The sequence below is a fragment of the Tupaia chinensis genome, unplaced genomic scaffold (genome assembly GCF_000334495.1).
Source record: "Tupaia chinensis unplaced genomic scaffold, TupChi_1.0 Scaffold147554_1, whole genome shotgun sequence".
In the NCBI taxonomy this organism is placed as follows: Eukaryota; Metazoa; Chordata; class Mammalia; order Scandentia; family Tupaiidae; genus Tupaia; species Tupaia belangeri.
Genome location: NW_006207406.1, coordinates 1,697,126 through 1,717,458, shown reverse-complemented (window position 1 = coordinate 1,717,458; position 20,333 = coordinate 1,697,126). Strand labels below are relative to the sequence as shown.

General features: G+C 41.9%; 1 pseudogene; it reads right to left on the bottom strand.

The window, feature by feature from the left end:
- Positions 1 to 4,869: 4,869 nt before the first annotated feature.
- Positions 4,870 to 15,442, bottom strand: LOC102483115 (60S ribosomal protein L26-like; annotated as a pseudogene).
- Positions 15,443 to 20,333: the final 4,891 nt, after the last annotated feature.

Below are 20,333 nucleotides of genomic sequence, written 5' to 3'. Positions count from 1 at the left end.
AAGTTCTATAGATGTCTGTCAAGTTCATTTGATTTATGGTTTCATTTATATCCTATATTTCTTTTATCTTTTGTCTAGATGATCTGTCCAGAGGACACATTGGGGTGTTGAGATCTCCAACGATTAGTGTGTTGTAGTCTATCTCTCCCTTTAGATCTAGCAGTCTTTCATGTATTTGGTTGCTTTAATGTTGGGTGTATAGGTATTTATTATGTTATATCTTCTTGGTGGATTCATCCATTTAGTACTATACAGTGTCTTTCTTTGTCTCTTACGGCTTTTATCTGAAAGTCTATTTTGTCTGATATCAGTCTTGTGAATCCAGCCTTCTTTTGATTTCCATTTGCATGGAATATCTTTTCCATCCCTTTACTTTCAATCTATGTGTCTTTATCAGTGAGAGGTATTTCTTGCAAGCAGCATACAGACGGCTCCTATATTTTGTCCATTTGATCAGTGTCTTTGTGTCCTTTAATTGGAGAATTTAATCCATTAACATTCTGCATTATCATTGATTAGCTATTTTCTGGGTTATTTTGTGTTCTCTTATTTCTTACTTTTAGTTTTCCTGATATAGTTCTCCTTTTATCTAAATAAATCTTTATTGGTTCAGTGGTTTATCAGCTGTCATAATTTGAGCTGCTATAAAAAAGTATGATAGAAAGAGTGGCTTATGAAAAACAGAAATGAATTTCTCATGATTCTAGAGGCTGCAAATCCAAGATCAGTGTCCCAGTATGGTCAGATTCTGGTAAGGGCCTTTTTCTGGGTTGCAGACTTCTGCTGTCTGGTTATATCATTAGATGGTGGAAAGAGAGCTAGCTACCTCTGTGGCCTTTTATTAAAAGTGCACTAATTCCCGGGACCAGCAGTTACATAATGGCTATGTCACTGGACTCCCACGTAGTGCACCATGGTTCGAGTCCCGGACCCTGTGGCTTAAACTCACGCCGGGTGTGTGTGCGTGCGTGCCCAAGATCCCGAGAGGAGAATGGAGGAGAAGGGATTGCGGTGTGGCCATCCCCCCTGGGGGGTGATTTCTCACTTTCTATCTCTCTGTCTCTCTCTGTCTTTCTGGCGAGCGCACGCGCCCTATAGCAAAAACCTCTAAAAAAAAAAAGTGCACTAATTCCCTTCATGAGCACTCCACCCTTATGATCTAATTACTTTCCAAAGGCCCCACCTGCTAACCACCACATTAGAGGTTAGGATTTCACTGTATGAATTAGGGTGCAAACGTTCAGTTTGTAATTTCAGCCCAAAGGGATCACAAATGTAATTCAAAACAGTATTAGGAGGAGCATTTATATCAACAAACATGAAACCTAAGATATTAGTAGCATCATTTTCCTAATGTTATGTGCAGTACTATCTGCTGCTTAAAGCACACTTTCAAAGATTTAAATTACATTTTCCAAAAATTAAATGCATTTCACAAATCCTTTTCATTTTTATAAAAATGATTAAATACTTTCATGTGTAAAAATCATAAAATGGCACATCTGGAAAAGATCCATAAATAATTTCTTCAGACCCTTTAATTTTATCTATTCCTTTTTTAAAAAGAAAGACTTTAAAGACTTTATTAAACATTCTGAATGTTACATGCTTCTATATTTTTACTATTTCTGTCAGTCTTTTACAATTCCACTCATATTTATCGAGACTTTCTAAAATATGCTACTTAGTGTTTATAGATGCAATAATTCCTCTCTCTACTCATCAATTTCATAATGTTTTTTTCCTTTGCTCATAGTAGACTGTGTACACATGCATGGGGAGAGAGGGAGAGAAAGAGAGACACACTCCATAGCATCTCCTCACATTGTGATACCCTTCTTCCTGTCCTCCAGCACTTGGGATCCTGGGCACTCATGCAACATCTCCATATACGTCAGGCCGACCAGACTTGGAGTTAGAACTGCAGTCACCTTGTGGGATCCAGCTTCTCTTAAGCAGCACATTGCTGCTGTTCTATGGAGCCAGGAACATAACACTTTAGAACGTAATTATCCACCTTAAGAATACAACTGGAATAAACAGGTTCGAAGCAAATGTAACTGACTCTGGTCAGTATTCATCTCAGTGAAGTGGACAGAATTTCTCTGGTACCCCAGGAATTTGTTGTGATAGCAGTTAGCATGTTTTACAAAGCACATAGAAAGCTTAGGTCAATCGAGTACGTCATTTTTTGTGTGCAATTATTGTGAAATTGTTATCGTAGGTGGAACTCATGTTTAGCATGATATATTTCTCCTTTCATCTAAGTAAATCTTTACTCCTCGCCATCACCACCCCAACTGTTCCAGTACACTCAGACCCACCCAGCTCATTTCCATGTTTTTGAAAAAAATCACAGGCAGCCTCCATTGAATAACCAATTTCTTCTGGTTATTCACAAACAATAAAAGGTTCTAATTACTTCTCACTGTAGTAGTGAACACATCTAATTTGCTGTGATAATACAACACTCTGCACCCCATTCAAGGTTAAAGCTCTCCTCAGTCCCTGCTAGAGCCCACTCTAGGAGGAAAGTCTGCAGTGGGAAAAGAGGTGAGCATAGTATAGTGTCTTCTGTTCTCCCTATTTGGCTTCTAACCCTGTGTAGTCTGGATTCTGGAGGAAGCAATAGGAACATTTCCCTAACTGACAAATGTTATTCCTAGGACTGCTGGTAAAGAAAACGCTCCATTAGGCTATATCTAGTCTACATGATTTGAATGATGTTATAAATTCCCACTCTGAGATGAGACCCTAGGGAACTGTGTTCCAGGACATGGATAAATCTGGAAGGAAAGGAGCCTTTGCACAAACCGTACACTCTTATAATTAATACAAGGAACATACTCTTTGCCTTTCCAAAGTGAATGCATGGGTCTAGGATGTATTTGGAAAATCAAAGATGGCTGTCTTTGGAGAAAACATGGCTATTATGGTGGCATTTCTATGTGTGCACTTCCCTCCTCTCCAGGGTCAAAGGAGGAAAATCTTTATACTTAGTGTTCACTTGCTTTTACATGTGTATATATATATATATATTCCTAAACAACATATATTCCTAAACAACGTATTATGCATTTTGCATGTTTTAGAACCTTATATGTTATTTTATTTATTTATTTTTTTGGAGAGGTTTTTGCTATAGGGTGCGTGCGCTCACCAGAAAGACAGAGAGAGACAGAGAGACAGAAAGCGAGGAATCACCCCCCAGGGGGGATGGCCACGCCACAATCCCTTCTCTTCCATTCTCCTCTTGGGATCTTGGGCACACACACACACAAGTCCCGCGTGAGTTTTAAGCCACCGGGTCTGGGACGCAAACCGTGGTCGACTACATGGGAGTCCAGCGACATAGCCATTACGCTAATTGCTGGTCCCTAGAACCTTATATGTTATTGATATCAAACTATATGTAATCTTTTGCAGCATGTTTTTTATTTCAAAAATATTATATTTGTGAGATTTATCTATATTACTGCATGTAGTGATAGTTCATTTCTCTTTACTGCTCTGCAGTGTTCAATTCTATGATTCTTCCAACATTCATTGAAGACTACTGGGTAGTTTGCAGTTTTTAGTCATCACCCTACTGTGATGAACATATTCTTTATTGCATGGTGCCGGATTTCTGAAGTTACTTGGATAGAAGAATTCCTCAGATAGAAGAATTACAGAATATACACATTTTTAACTTTTGTAGAGACAGTTTGAGGCCTAGGATGATGCAGTTTTCCTCCAAAGAGGATTTTTTTTCATTTCCTTCTGTCAAGTGCCTAGAGGCAGCAGCTATCCAGAGCCATCATCCGATTCTTGGAAATGCTCGAGGACTTCCAGCTGGTCTGCAGTCTGTACATGGCTTTTGTCCTTCTAAGTTTATCCTCACTTGGGATGCAGGCCTATGGACTCTCACCCCACAGTGAAATAGGGCTTACGAAGGGCAGCTTTGGACTCTAACATTTTAAAAATTACTTTCAAATCATTCTGAATTATTTCTTAATTTTAATATCTTATTGGCTCTGTGATGCATTTGATAAGATTCTCTTTTAAAATATGTATAGCTTTTTTAGTTGTTATAGTGAAGAGATTGGTCTCATTTATCTAGTCTATCATTACCAGAAATGGAAATTCCACACTTTTAACCTTACTAACTGAAACGAATTTGCTGTCCGAAAGGTTTCTACAGGCCTACCAGTGCATAGCATTTTCATGGAGGAGAGGCATTCCCTAGCTCATGTATGTCCTTTTGTACTGTTTTCCGTTTGTGCTCTGGGCATATATTACATATTCAAAATATACATACAAAAATCATTAAAAATAAAAAAATGAATCATCATTAATTTGGAAGGCAGTTTATCCTCAAGGAAATTAAACCATATGTTATAATTGTTTAACTCTGTTTCCTTGTGTTCTCTAATTCAATATTGAGCTGGTTGTTTGGTCAGCCTAGGAAATTTTTTATGGACGACAATGTCTGTATTCACAGAATCTAAAATGGTTATTGTCATTGCATTAGAATGAATCAAAAGATCACAGTGGAGGGGAAAAAATTGAATCAGGAAGTCTTAATGTATATTAGAGAAATGACTAGTTTATTTGTTGCTATGGGGAAAATGATGTTTTCTTTTTTCCCTACTAAGGGCATTCTTGAATTCAGGGAAATTCAAAACAGGTCAGCATGCCAGTAGTACTAAAGCTGTAGGATGCGCTCTCGTAAATAACCTCTCACTGAACTTCGTAAAACATTGCATTCTATTTAGCCCAGGACCAAAACAAAAAATCTTCTCCTAGGACAATGCTATCAGTACACACATGTAAGTTATTTGGGGTGGGACCCTGGGGGAAGAGCGGAGTTGTTTAAAGTATTGAAAAAGAAGAATGAAAATGCCATGAATAAGAATGCTGTAAAGTTGATTGTGATTGTCAGTAAGTGAGTAATTTATTATTTATTTCCATTTTAGCAGTTTTTAATAAGAATGGTATATAAGATTATTTTACTCCTGCATCTTCCTTAAATTTGCCCTTTTCCTTTCCTACTTGGCGAGACTTGGCTTTCCGTTCAAGGATCTTTTTGCGGTCTTTGTCCACCTTTAGTCTAGTGATAACTACCTTGCTGGAGTGAATCCCCACATGGACCCTTGTGCCATTAGCCTTTTTCTGCCACACCCGCTCAATGTAGATGACATATTTCTTCCTGTAAACTTGGAGAACTTTGCCAATTTGCTGACCTTTGTAGTGTCTTGCACAATCTGAACTTCATCGTCCTTTTGGATGGGCATAGATCGCACGTTGTACTTCTGCCTCAGCTCTTTGGAAAAGAGGGGAGACATAATCTTCCTTCGGATGTGGGAAGGTGCATTGAAATGCCTTTTACGGTTCTTGCTTTGGTCAGAAGTCACGAAAGGATTGAACTTTGTTTTGGCCGCTGCCGCTCCGGCAATGGCTGTGAAAGAGAAAGGTCTACGCGTTGCTTCAGTAATTAATTGATTAATTATTTTTTAATTGCCAAAGCGCTCATGCATTTATAAGAGAGAGGAAGGAGAAAGGGAGAAAGCACCTCCCAAAAAAGCACGATCATGCTACAATCCCTTCTTTTCAGTTTCCCCATCCTGTAGGGATTTGGAACATGCATGCACATATGCCTAGCATGTCTTTTTTTTTTTTTTTTTTTTTTTGTGGAGAGGTCTTTGCTATAGGGCGCGTGTGCTCGCCAGAAAGACAGAGAGACAGAGAGACAGAAAGTGAGAAATCACCCCCCCAGAGGAGATGGTCATGCTGCAATCCCTTCTCCTCCATTCTCCTCTCGGGATCTTGGGCAGGCACACACACATGCCTGGTGTGAGTTTAAGCCAACGAGTCCGGGACTTGAACTGCGGTTGACTACATGGGAGTCCAGCGACATAGCCATTACTCTAACTGCTGGTCCCCCTAGCATGTCTTTTTAAGCCACCAGGGCTGGGATTCAAACTCAGGCAGCCATGTAGAGTTCAGCTCCCTTAGCCACTTGGAGCCAACCCAAGACAGTAATTTCTTAAAACATAGATTTTCTGAATCTTACTGGCCTTTTCTAATCTCTATCCTTACCCTAAGTATCTAGAATTGCTGAAAAGTAGCATGCTTAAAATCAGAACAGATTCCCATTTTTCCAGGATATTGTCAGTATGCTTTCCTGTCATCAAAAGGATGGTCATGAAGGTCTCCCACTCTCTTACCTTACCTATTCTGTAATTATGACCCAAATGCCCCCCAAAGATGTGTGTACCACTGTATTGGGTGTGTAGTAAACCTGCTTAATTGGAGAATTTACTCTAGTGAACATTTTGTTTTGGACAATGAACTTCTAATATCATCAGTTCTCACTTATTTGTTTAGTTTTCCCTTCTAATACATATTTAAGTAAGTAATATTTATCATTAAGATTTTAATATTTAAAAGACTGAAACCTAATAAGTCCCTAATGAATGTTATTATTCTTACTAATTTACATTTATAGTGACTCTAGAGCCTCTTACATTCTTTTTTGTTTTTTGTTTAAAGAGAGATTTTTGCTATAAGTACATGTGCTCACTGGACAGAGAGACAAAAAGCGAGAAATCACCCCCCCCCGGGGCATGGCCACACCACAATCCCTTCTCCTTTCTTCTTTCCAGATTTTGAGCATGCGCGTGTACACACACGCCCAGCGTGAGTTTAAGCTTCTGTCTGGATCCAGAACTCAACCACAGTTGACTACATGGCTATCCAGTGACATAACCATTATGCCATCTGTTGGTCCTTAGCCTCTTATATTCTTACTAATCTATTTATAGTCAATAGTTGGATCTTAGGGCCAGTCTCAAAGCACAGTGGTTAGGCATTATGCACTGGGAGCCGGATTTCAAATGCCTACCACAATTCAAATCCCAGCCCCAGTGGCTTGAAAAACTTGCTGGGCATGTGTATGTGTGCCCCAGATTCCAACAGAACGGAGAAACAGAAGAGAAGAGCTGTGGCTACATCCCATTGGGGATGATTTTTCCTCTCCTTCTCTGTCTCTGGTATGTGCATATGCCCTCCAAGGGGGGAAGAGTTATAAACTTTTTGAAATGTATCAATCTTTATTTTGTAAAAATAATTAAAATACACTGACTCATGAAAGACCTAGAAATTAAAGGCTTGGCCCTGTAATAGACAGAAAATAAGAAGGCATTTGAAGTAAGACAACACATGAGGTGGCAGGACTGGAGTCTGTTTTCAATGGTTCTGTTCTTTGTGCTCTGATTTTAACTTCAAATACATGTTAGTGGAACATTATTACTTTTGTATAAATGTCAAGAGAATTCCAGGCTAAAATTTAAAATTATTTACAAGATGAGTGTGGTTAATTTCTAACAGGCCTGGTTTATTATGGTAGCTTTAAATAGTTTAGTCTGTAAATATAAAAAAGGTCTTATATGTGAAACCTAATAAATTTGACTTTTAATTGGACCAGTGGGGGAAAAAATAATTATGGTCACTGTTTCAAATCTCACTTATCTTCCATGACCCTTATGAGTTTCAACCAATACAGGCGTTTCAGTGTTCTTCAGACAAACATTTGGGAACTTTATTTTTTTTCAGGGGTGTGGATAGTATGCAGTAGGCAGAAGGTAGGGGAAAGCTGAAGTGAAGAGGAAAAGTAGAAGGAACACTAGTACCAGAAAATTAAAATCAGCACAATTCCAGAAAACATTTATATAAAACATATGTTTATATTTTATATAAATAAAACATAATTTATTTATATTTGTATTAATATAAAATATTAATGTTTATTAATATTTATTCCTTCCTTAATCAGAGGGAAGCACTTCAGTTTTATTTACTTTCTGAGCACTTGTCTTCTGCCTCTAATTAACATTTAAAAGAGGAGACAAAGAACACCTCTCCCTATGGCTATGTTAATTGTGTCTAACCTCCCCTTTCCAATACTGTCTCATAAATCCATGGGTTTTGAAATTTGTGGGAAAAGAGGCAGGAGTTATTTTTATAGCTATTCCCTGTACCAATAAACTTATCTAATAAACATTCCTATAACTAGTTTATTTCAAGTTCACCATAGAGCCTTCCCTACAGATAGAGAAACAAATCCATCTCTAATGGGCAATTAACTTCAAAATGAGAGTAACAAAATGAAGGGAACATGCTGAGCTGGGTTACTCCTGGAGATGAAAAACCACAACAGTCTAGGCAGGGGTCAAAAATTCAGATGCTTTCAAGGATTCAGCAGGTAATTAGAAATATATAAACATGCTGCAGGAACATGGTTAGGAGACGATGTGCTGGCTAACTAGAGAATGTACGGCCAATTCACATGTTTAAAGCAACACCATGCTAGCTGAACCCAGAGGGCTACATTTATCTACCGTGACACACATCTGTGATCCCTCTTTCAAAGAAGCCCTGTTTCAAAGGGATAAAAAAGGAACAGGGTTTATTCGACTGGGGTGAAGATCCCTAAGAGCTTTAATTTCCTTTTGCTTTTCCTAAATAGTTATTAAAGACAAATAAACTTAGGGAGAGGCCAGTCCAGTGAATAGATCAGTATAATTAGCAGATCGGTATAATTTCTTCTAGTACATTTATTATTCAAAACGTCCAAACGTTCTCTCAGCCCAAACACTCTTCCTACATGGTTTACCCTAGCACCTAAAACCAGACTGAAGTCTCTAGGGTGAACACAGTGTGTTAGGGAATGGGGACAGTGGGAAGGTCGTCAATTAATCGCAGCAGCTTCAAGAGCACACATGTGAGTCTGGCAGATATTCAGCAGAAATGTAGCTGACAGCATACTACAAAATCATGAGAAAAGTGAAAAAGAATCGCAGTTTCATACAGCAAAGGTATTTCAAAAGAAATTAAAATCTCTGGCCAGTCAGGAATACCAACAGCATTAGAGTATAGGATGAGTCAAAACGAGAGAATGAAGGAAAGGCAAGGGATTGGTGATGTGAAATGAGCAACGCATCAAATAACTAAGCAAAACTAATGTAGTGAACATCTATGCCATGTGCTTTGTTTGTGCAGGAGACAGAAAGATAAACAAGAAGCTAGCAAGTGCTGCATAAGTTTAGGCACCTGAATTCCATTCCACATAGCTGAAAAAGGAGTTGAAGTCCCAGACTCGGCAGCTTGAACATCGTGATGAGCACGAGTATGCATGTGCCCAAAAATTCTGAGAGGAGAAAGGTGGAGAAAGGATTGTGGCATGGCCATCCCCTTTAGGGGGTGATCTCTCACTTAAGAAAGAAAAAAGAAAGAAAGAAAAGAAAGATAAATAAGCTATGGATTCACCCAGCAGGTAAGACAAACTAGCTAACCACAGTATTGTAAATTCTGTGACTTGAGTTTTTTCTTTTCTTTCTTTTTTTAAAGTTTAATTCTTTCATAAGAGAGTGTATACAAGAGAGAACATACTAGAGAGAAAGGGAGAGAGAGGAGCCCGCAACAGGGTCCCATCACACTGTGATCATTTCCCCCAGCCCTCAAGCTGGTCAGGATCTTGGCGTGAGCTCACCCAGCATGTTTCAGGTCTACCTGGGATCTGAGCCTGCAAACAACCGTATGGTTTACAGCACCACAGATCGGTGTAGTGCTGATTGTGCCACAGAGGCTAGGCCTCAATTTTCCCGTATTTAAACATCTTCAAAATTGATGGCATCTTAGGATTTTATTGTCAACATTGATTTTTTCCTTGTATAGTGGTATATAAAATAACTGTGTGCGTTACAACAGAAGAAATATAGTACACGGCAAAGTATTACTACCAAGTAGTAGGAATGACACTTAAAAGATAGTGTGTAGATGAGTGAACTGCTGAAAGTTGTTCTTCTAGTATATTTATTTATTTCTTCCATGAGAAAGAGAGGCAGCACTCCCAACATGGTCTTGATGATGCAATCCAGTCTCACTTCATCCTGGATCATGGATGTGTGTGTGCCTGGAGTAGTCAGGGAGTCTCTGGATGTGAGCGAGGCGCCTTCTCTTACTGTGTTTTTACCACCGTACCACCTCTAACAAAAGCTTTTAATTAGGGCAGTAACCTGTAAGATCTCTGAATTCATTCTTCCCTTCCTCCTGCTTGCCCTTCTTCCTTTTATTAAGTTAACACTTATGAAGCATGTTCTATAGGCCAAGTTCTCTGTTAGGTCCTGAGGATTAGATGGTGAAAAAGAGAGATGCAACCATCCATCAGCTAGATCCACTTGATGTTTATAGACTATGTCAAGAACAGCAGACTACATGGTCTTCTCCGGTTCACACAGAACATTTCCCAAGATAGACCACATCCTGGACCACAAAACACACCTGGACAAATGTAAGAACAGGTCTCAGTGCTCTCAGACAAATGGTATTAAACTAGAAATTAGGAACAGAAAGATAGCTGAAAAATTCCCAAATATTTGAAAGCTAAATACACTTCTAAACAAGACACCGGTGAAAGAAAGCTTAAGAAATTAAAAAGTATTTTGAAATAAATAAAAGTGCAATCTATCAAAGTTGGTAGGGCACAGAGAAAACTGTGCTTTAAAAAAGAGAGACTAGGGTTTTGGCCTCGTGGACCTTACAAGCCAGTTGAAGAGATTGATCAAGTAAATAAAAAAATACTTAAAAAAAATGATTAGAACTGTGCTAAAGAATCAAAAACATATGACTGCTTTTCAATAAAGTGGTCAGGGAAGGTGACATATAAGTAGAAATCCAATTTTGGCAGGAGGGAAAGTTTTCCAGGCTGTGAGTAGCATGTGTGAAGCAGAAAATTGCTTGGCATGCTTGTGAAAATAAAAGAAGTTCAGCATGATAGAAAAATAGCAATGAGAAGAGAGATATGAGATGGTTTTGAAGGGTAGGCAGGGGTTAGACCTTATAAATCTCATTGAGGCCCGGCATGAGCTTCAATGAAACTACTGGGGTCTTAAGCAGAAAGATAAGACCAAATTTATGTATGGAGACAAAATTCCTGGGCCCGCAGAAAAGACATCTGAATCTTGGCTCAGCCATGACCAAGAGCTATAGCAGGGGCAGGCACCCGATCCCCAAACCAGGGAACTGCTGGAAAATCTAAGGAATCTGATTTCTGAGGTAATCTATGTTCCCAAGCAGGCTTGGCTCAACTGTTGAATGTCAGACTTTGGGTGGGAATAAGCATGTTAATTCTTTTCTTTTTCCTTTCCTTTTTTTTTTTTTTTTTGTAGAGGTTAATGCCTGAAGATGGATGTGCTTGCCAGAAAGAGAGAGAGACAAAAACAGTGAGAGGGAAAGTGAGAAATTGCCCCCAGGAGGGATGACCACACTGCACCCCCTTCTCCTCCTGGGATTTTGGTCATGCATGCACATGTGCCTGGTGTGAGTTTCAAGCCACAAGGTCTGAGACTTGAACCACAGTTAGCCATGTGTGAATCCAGCAACATAACCACTATACCATCTGATGGCCCCCACCTACTTGTTAATTCTTAAATACAATTCAGAAGGCTGCCAAGACTGTCTTCAATCACATAGCTGTTACAGGCACTGGTACCAAGGACACTGGCTCATCAAACTTCCTTAATTTAAAACTCATAAGAGGTTTGGACAGGAGCAAAATTAAGTGCTACATTCTGCTCTAACCTCTGTGTGACTGAACTCAACATCCTTGAATCTCCTCTTCATCAGCTAAAGATTGTCAAGGAAGGGGAGAGGGATATAGTGGCTCCGCCCTCAAACAAGAGAGTCAGCCCAGATGTGTCCATTTTAGAAACTCCAGTCCTGGCTGTTTTTTTTTTTTTTTGAGAGGTTTTTGCTACAGGGTGCGTGCGCCCACCAGAAAGAGAGAAACAGAGAGACAGAAAGCGAGAAATCATCCCCTGTGGGGATGGCCATGCCACAATCCCTTCTCCTCCGTTCTCCTCTCAGGATCTTGGGCACGCACGCACACGTGCCCAGCGTGACTCTAAGCCACCGGGTCCAGGACTTGAACTGAGGTCAGCTACATGGGAGTCCAGCGACATAGCTATTACACTAACTGCTGGTCCCCTGGCTGTTTTTTTTTGTTTTTGTTTTTGTTTTTGTTCTTTTGGGGATTGGGGAGAGATTTTTGCTGGCTTTTTTTTTTTTTTTTTTTTTAAGCAGAAAGAGATTATCCGCTGCTGATCACTGCTACAGTGGACTTTGGACTCCAGGGTGAGAGTATTCTATGGGTTCCCAAAGAGCTAGCTACCAAAAAGAATTTCTGAGGACTCACCATGTAGGTCTATTAATCTGTTGGAGCAAAGGATGAGAAGCTAACTTAGACAGGCTCCTACTCACAGGAAGATTAGACATGGCATTGCTCTGAGTCACAGCAAAACAAATTCAAGACAATCAATATGGGAAGTGTTGAGAAACTGAGAGAAACATGAACATTTTATTGTATCTCCACTCTAAAGACACTCCACAGGACTGAACTATATTCACAATGTCTTATATGATTAGCTGAGTGTTGGGTTGAAGGTGTGTCACACATCTCTCAAATACTTGACAATATTTTTCTTTTTAAAATGGAACCTACTCCTAGCAATGGCAAAGTTAAACTATGCTTGCATTAGGTGTTCTCAGGAATCAGAGAGGAATTAGATTGTGGAACTACCCTAGTTTCTCAGAGGGCTCGTCTCAGTTGGTATCTGTCTTTCCTCTTGCCATCAGAGAGATAAAGTGGGGACATCTGAGCTGAGAGTTAGATAAATACGAGTAGGTTAGGAGAAGCTGAGGCTGTGGAGAATTTAGCCTGCTAGAATTTCTTACTAATTCTGCAATCAGTAAAACTGTGAAGCCAGAGGAGGTATGTGGTGCAATTGAAAAATTTTAAAGTTATTATTTTTTTCCTAACAAAAAGTTTATTCAGTTCATTTGAAAACATGGACAAAATAAATTTCAGTTGCAATTTCACATGTACCATATATTATTTTTCAAGGTCACTGTTTAAAAAAAATTTTTTTTTATTTGTAGAGGTTTTCGCTATAGGGCGCATGTGCTTGCCAGACAGAGAGAGACATAGAGACAGAAAGTGAGAAATCACCCCCCAGGGGGGATGGTCATGTCGCAGTCCCTTCTCCTCCATTCTCCTCTCGGGATCTTGGGCACACACGTACACGCGCCCAGCGTGAGTTTCAAGCCACTGGGTCTGGGACGCGAACCACGGTCGGCTACGTGGGAGTCCAGCGACATAGCCAATACACTAACTGCTGGTTCCCGAGGTCACTATTTTTGAGGAAATCTAAATACATCCTAATTAGCATAAAAGAGATGAATGTATTTTCTCCTCCCTGTGTTTTGTAAGCATATCAAAGGCTGATAGAGTAATGTGGAGGAGATGGCTGACTGAAGACACTGGAACTCTAACAGGGCTGTGGTAATCAAGCAGCCAGAGCAAGTGTGGAGACAGATGGAGCATGTGCAAGCTCTGGGGATGTGAAGGTTATGTGGTCCACGTTAGGGTTTGACTCTGGGATTACTGTTTTCTCACTGATTTGTTTGTTTATGGGCCAGTACTGCTAAGTTATTATTAAATATTTTCTAAAACATTTTTAAAAGAAAAATAAAGAAAAATTGGGGCCAGCAGATGGCATAGTGATTATGTAGCTGGACTCCCATATGGCCGACCACAGTTCAAGTCCCTAACCCGGTGGCTTCAATATCACACCAAGCACAAGTGCGTGTGTGCCCAAGATTCCAGGAGGAGAATGGATAAGAAAGGATTGAGGTATGGCCATCCCCACTAGGGTGTGATTTCTCACGTTCCCTCTCACTGTGTCTGTGTGTGTCTCTCTCTCCAACATGGCCTAAGGCAAAACCCTCAAAAAAAAAAAAAAACCAAAAAAACAAAAGGAAGAAAATTTGTAAAACTAGTGGGATTGGAGAGCAGAGAGGAAGGTGAGAAATGAGACTCTTGACATACAGACAGTGGAAGGTGGAAACAGACCTTATGGGGTCTTGTCTCGCAGGCAGAAGAGAAAAACAGGTAACTCACACAGTAGCCACTGTCCTGCTTTCCCTCCTAATTTGCATGTGTACTGGGGGTCACAGTGAGAGAAGAGCTCTGAGACTTGTTTAGGCCCTGGAGAGATTCAGGCTGGTAGGCAGGCCATCATTTGAAGCCTCATTGGTTCAGGCAAGGTTCATCTGCAGCGTATTTGATTCAAGGGATACCAGATCTGGGCCAAATTCCAGAGTGGGATGCAGGCAGTGCCAAGGTTCCCCTTCCAGGGGAAAGTCTCTACAAAGGGGATGGGGAGGAGTGAGACATTTACCTAGAACCTACATTGACTTGCTAAGCAAGAGGAGTCCAAGAAAAGGAGTGTCCCACAGTCAGGGGCCGCTTTGCTTATGAGACCTCTTGTGCAGTGCGAGCCATTTCAGAACTGGGTCCCATCCTCTTATGAGAAGTTAGAAAAGGGGTGGGTTTTCTCTGTGGGATGCAGATACATTGAAAACATGCAAGAAAGTTAACTACATATAATTGTTTTTCTCTCTCTCCGTTGTTTACTCTACTATCCCAAACATGTGGCTTTACTTTTAATTTCTGTATTTTAGGAATGTTTGTGTATGCTCAGGCAGAACTTACAACCAACAATATGTTCTCTTGACTATGGCTAAAGTGGAATCTTATTTACAAGAGTACAAGTGAGAGAAAGTGGTAAGGGGAGATTTATTTTTTTAATCACCTTTAAGTCAAGGTGAATGTCTGTGAGTCTCCAAGATAGAAAGGACAAGTATACCAATGAGTGACAGTGTCCCTGCAGAAGTACCAAGACCTCAGAAAGGATGGGCATTTGGAAAGGACAGACTTGAGGCCCTGAAAGATACGTGTGTCCCAGCAAAGCCTGGAAGCAGTAGAGCCACCGGATATGAAGCCTGGAGAGTGGGCATCTCCATGGTAACTAGTGGACACCCAGGGTGGACTACCTGATATTTTGGCAGTGCTCAGGAGGTACTTGGGACCATGAGTAAGCCCTGGGGCCACTTGGAAGAGGGAACAGGAAATTGGCAGAGGGCTTCTGCTGGAGAGAGGGATGGCCTCTCATCCACCTTCCCTGAACTGCCATCAGGGACATTTCCTCAACTACGCAGTGGCTCTAATTGTTCCCTTCCTGTCTAAATTGTCACTAAACTGTGGGACCCGAGCCCCGCTCACTTCTTCTGGGCTGTGCCCCTGCCATGGAGCTGTGTGGGCTCCTCACACACTGTGTGTCCAGCTCTCATCACGGGTGAGGCTTGAGGACACTGATTCCCAGTTGCAGGTCGTCTCCCCACACCGCTGACTGCTCTGTCCTGGGCTCTGCAGAAGGTCTTTGCTTTGAGAGAACCCCATTTCTCTGCTTTTCCTTTTGTTGCCTGGGCTTTCAGGACAAACCCAAAAATACCACTTCTCAGACCAAAGTCCTGGAGGGCTTCCCAGTTTTCTTCTAATCATTTACCGTTTTAGGTCTATGATCAAGTCTTTAATCCATTTCGTGTTAAACCTTATATATAATGTGGGGCAATAGTGCAGTCTCCACCATGTGGCTACTCAGTGGTTCCAACATTTTTACTGAAGGCATTTTACTTTCGTTTACGGAGTGTTCCTGGCATCTTTGTCCATAATCAGCTGAACATGAATGTGTTGCTCACCCCGGCTCTCCCGCAGTTTCCCTTCTCTGGCAGCACCGCGCTGTCTAACATCTGCAGCTTTCCAGGGGAGCTGGAACTCAGGTCGGGCAGTGCCTCCAGCTTTGCTCTGTTTCTCTGTCAATTTTTGCACAGGGCACGTGTTGGCACCAGGGAGAGACATGATGCTGGAGAATGAGCACGCATCCCCCATGGGAAAGGTCAGGACACAATCACGTCGCCTCCATTTTTCCCTCTGTTCAAGAGTTTGTGCGCATGCACATGGGCCCAGTGTGTGGGCAGTCGAATCGCAGTCAGCTGTTTGAGGTCTGGCTGGCCTAACTACAAGCCACGGCTGGCTTCCGCTTTGCTCTTTTCAATCATGACTGCCTTTGAAATTTGGGTGTATTTTGTGCTTACATTTGAGTAGAGTTTTTTTTTCTATTTTTTTTTTTCTATTCCTCCAACAGCAAACAAGCACCACAGTGAGGAACGGTGACATCACAGTCCTTTCTCCTCCATTTGTCCCTCCTTTTAGGATTTTGGGCACACATGCCCACCCTAAGTGTCCTTCCAGTCACTGGGACTGAGACTCGAACCGTGCAGTCGACCATGTGGGATCCAGCTGGCCCACACTGACTTTCCTTAAGGTCACTATTCTGAACTCCATAGTCAGGGTTTCTTGTACTTTCCCTTTTGGTTATTGGTTGCTGTAGAGTTTGGTTCATTCAGGAGAGACACATTACTTTGCTAATTGTATGTATATGTACATGTAAGTGTGTGTGCGTGTGCATGTGTAAGTGTGTATGCATGTTCACACATCCTGCGTTGATGTCTCGGCATCTCTGTCATTTCCTGAAAACCACAGGGCTGCCTGAAACCCAGGCAGTGAGAGACAGATCAGGACGGTGTGACCCTACAGCCACAAGGCTCACTCAGGTGCCCAGCTCTGCCCCCACCCAAGACCCTGGGTCACACTGTTCTCACTGTGGCATCTCTGTGGATGTAAGGCTGACGTCCAGGCATGGAGCTCTGCTGTGGGAATGATGATGGGGGTGGTCCCTAGAGTTCATCTACATAGAGTGACAGCAATTTCTGAGGACCACCTGTGCTCTTTTTCCTTTTCTGAATTGATTGGACAATAGGAAATAGTGTCATGGTGGCTTCATGTGTCTCAGTCATCAGTAATTTTCCTCTGGAGAGAGCTAAGAAGGCTTTGTTCATGGCTCATTCATGCCTGCTAGGAACATGCTTCGGCTGGGTGTGTGCAAAGCCACCTGCACACTTGCGGGACATGTGGTTGGAGCGGGGCACTGTGCCCTGGTCTCTCTACGGCAGAGCCCTGGGGGCAGCACTCTTCCCCTCACATGGCCGGCTGCCTTCCTCCCCTGTAGCTCTGTCCATGCACACAGCCCAGCTCCAGGAGAGAATATGTGCAGGGTGTGACGTGTCCTCCTGTCCCTCATCTCAGCTGGGTCTCTGGCCAGCGCTGTCCCCACCCTCAAACACGTGCCCCGTTGCTGGTCCTCTTCTGTCTGCTGGCCACTCTCCAGGGTGAGAGATTCGAGAATTTCACAAATGGGATGGGGCATGTGTCTGTGCAACTCACACATGGCTATACCTGTCCCCAGGTGTCCAGACCAAGGACAACCTGAGCCACAGGGGAGGGAGTTGTGGGCTCCTCACAGTCGTTCAGCCTCACCTGAGCCCTACACTCTCTGTTTCTGAATATTTCATGTCTCCTGTCCCTCTTCATCCAAAGAAGGTCTCGAATGGGTTGGGGTGATCCGAGCTAGGGAGTGCATTAATTCAGTTCCACCTTCAGTCTGGAGTCAGCATCTCCAGGGACATAACCAAGAACGAAGACTTCCTCAGGCTGAGCACATGACAGCCATCAACCAGGGTCCCAGGGCCCACTGACCAGAATCCTGGGGGAGCCAAAGCTAGCTTCGCTGCAGGAGGGAAACTCAGAAGCTACCAGGGGAGCTCAAGAACCACGGAACCCAGGAAGCAGATTCAGGGCTGGCTTCCTGTGCAGAGTTTTTATCTCCACATCCTGCCAATCGCTTCCTGGCAAGAAGATGCAGACACAGTTTTTGTGTTTTACCTTGAGTTGGCTTTTCCCTTATGAATGATAGTGCATGAACGTACTTACAGAGGAGGGATGAGAGAGGAGAAATGACTTCACAGGGCCTGGTCTCACCACGATCCCCTCATCCAGTCCACTGGGACCCTGGACACTCATGCACATGCCCACTGCATCTCAGAGTAGCTGGGCAACGAACTTGAACCACTGTCACCAGGTGCGGTCAGCTTCCCTTTGGAAGCACATTACCACTGTGCCACGGAGCCAGCCACGAAAGACTTTTTGATGGCAATGGAATCATAGGGGTACCCTCCCTATTATAAAATGTTAACTAGTATTACCCTAGTTTGTTAAGGATGGGGGCTGGAATAGCTAATTTCCATAATTATGATAATAACTCTTTAAATGTAAATATACCATCATCTATATTTCATAGATGACTAGATTATCCTTAAATAAGAACATTCTAATTGATCCATAAGTTCTCAATTCTATTTTTTTTATTTTTTAGGGTTTAAAATTTTTAAAATTAATTATTTATTTTGGGGGCCATAAGGTATGTGTGCTTGCTGGACAGAGAAAGAGAGAAAGTTAAATCACCCCAAGGGGGATGGTCGCACTGCAGTCTCTTCTCCATTGTCCTCTCAGGGTTTTGGGCACACACATACCTAGTGTGTTTTTCAAGTCACCAGGCCCAGGTCTCAAACCTCAGAGGTGGCCATGTGGGACCCAGCTGCTGTAACCCTCAAGTCTGCTATCCTCATATTCTGAATGGGGAGATATTTTTGCTTTCTTTTTTTTTTTTTTTTTTTTTAAGCAGAAAGAGATTATCCGCTGCTGATCACTGCTACAGTGGACTTTGGACTCCAGGGTGAGAGTATTCTATGGGTTCCCAAAGAGCTAGCTACCAAAAAGAATTTCTGAGGACTCACCATGTAGGTCTATTAATCTGTTGGAGCAAAGGATGAGAAGCTAACTTAGACAGGCTCCTACTCACAGGAAGATTAGACATGGCATTGCTCTGAGTCACAGCAAAACAAATTCAAGACAATCAATATGGGAAGTGTTGAGAAACTGAGAGAAACATGAACATTTTATTGTATCTCCACTCTAAAGACACTCCACAGGACTGAACTATATTCACAATGTCTTATATGATTAGCTGAGTGTTGGGTTGAAGGTGTGTCACACATCTCTCAAATACTTGACAATATTTTTCTTTTTAAAATGGAACCTACTCCTAGCAATGGCAAAGTTAAACTATGCTTGCATTAGGTGTTCTCAGGAATCAGAGAGGAATTAGATTGTGGAACTACCCTAGTTTCTCAGAGGGCTCGTCTCAGTTGGTATCTGTCTTTCCTCTTGCCATCAGAGAGATAAAGTGGGGACATCTGAGCTGAGAGTTAGATAAATACGAGTAGGTTAGGAGAAGCTGAGGCTGTGGAGAATTTAGCCTGCTAGAATTTCTTACTAATTCTGCAATCAGTAAAACTGTGAAGCCAGAGGAGGTATGTGGTGCAATTGAAAAATTTTAAAGTTATTATTTTTTTCCTAACAAAAAGTTTATTCAGTTCATTTGAAAACATGGACAAAATAAATTTCAGTTGCAATTTCACATGTACCATATATTATTTTTCAAGGTCACTGTTTAAAAAAAATTTTTTTTTATTTGTAGAGGTTTTCGCTATAGGGCGCATGTGCTTGCCAGACAGAGAGAGACATAGAGACAGAAAGTGAGAAATCACCCCCCAGGGGGGATGGTCATGTCGCAGTCCCTTCTCCTCCATTCTCCTCTCGGGATCTTGGGCACACACGTACACGCGCCCAGCGTGAGTTTCAAGCCACTGGGTCTGGGACGCGAACCACGGTCGGCTACGTGGGAGTCCAGCGACATAGCCAATACACTAACTGCTGGTTCCCGAGGTCACTATTTTTGAGGAAATCTAAATACATCCTAATTAGCATAAAAGAGATGAATGTATTTTCTCCTCCCTGTGTTTTGTAAGCATATCAAAGGCTGATAGAGTAATGTGGAGGAGATGGCTGACTGAAGACACTGGAACTCTAACAGGGCTGTGGTAATCAAGCAGCCAGAGCAAGTGTGGAGACAGATGGAGCATGTGCAAGCTCTGGGGATGTGAAGGTTATGTGGTCCACGTTAGGGTTTGACTCTGGGATTACTGTTTTCTCACTGATTTGTTTGTTTATGGGCCAGTACTGCTAAGTTATTATTAAATATTTTCTAAAACATTTTTAAAAGAAAAATAAAGAAAAATTGGGGCCAGCAGATGGCATAGTGATTATGTAGCTGGACTCCCATATGGCCGACCACAGTTCAAGTCCCTAACCCGGTGGCTTCAATATCACACCAAGCACAAGTGCGTGTGTGCCCAAGATTCCAGGAGGAGAATGGATAAGAAAGGATTGAGGTATGGCCATCCCCACTAGGGTGTGATTTCTCACGTTCCCTCTCACTGTGTCTGTGTGTGTCTCTCTCTCCAACAAGTGTGCATGCCCTAAGGCAAAAACCTCAAAAAAAAAAAAAAACCAAAAAAACAAAAGGAAGAAAATTTGTAAAACTAGTGGGATTGGAGAGCAGAGAGGAAGGTGAGAAATGAGACTCTTGACATAC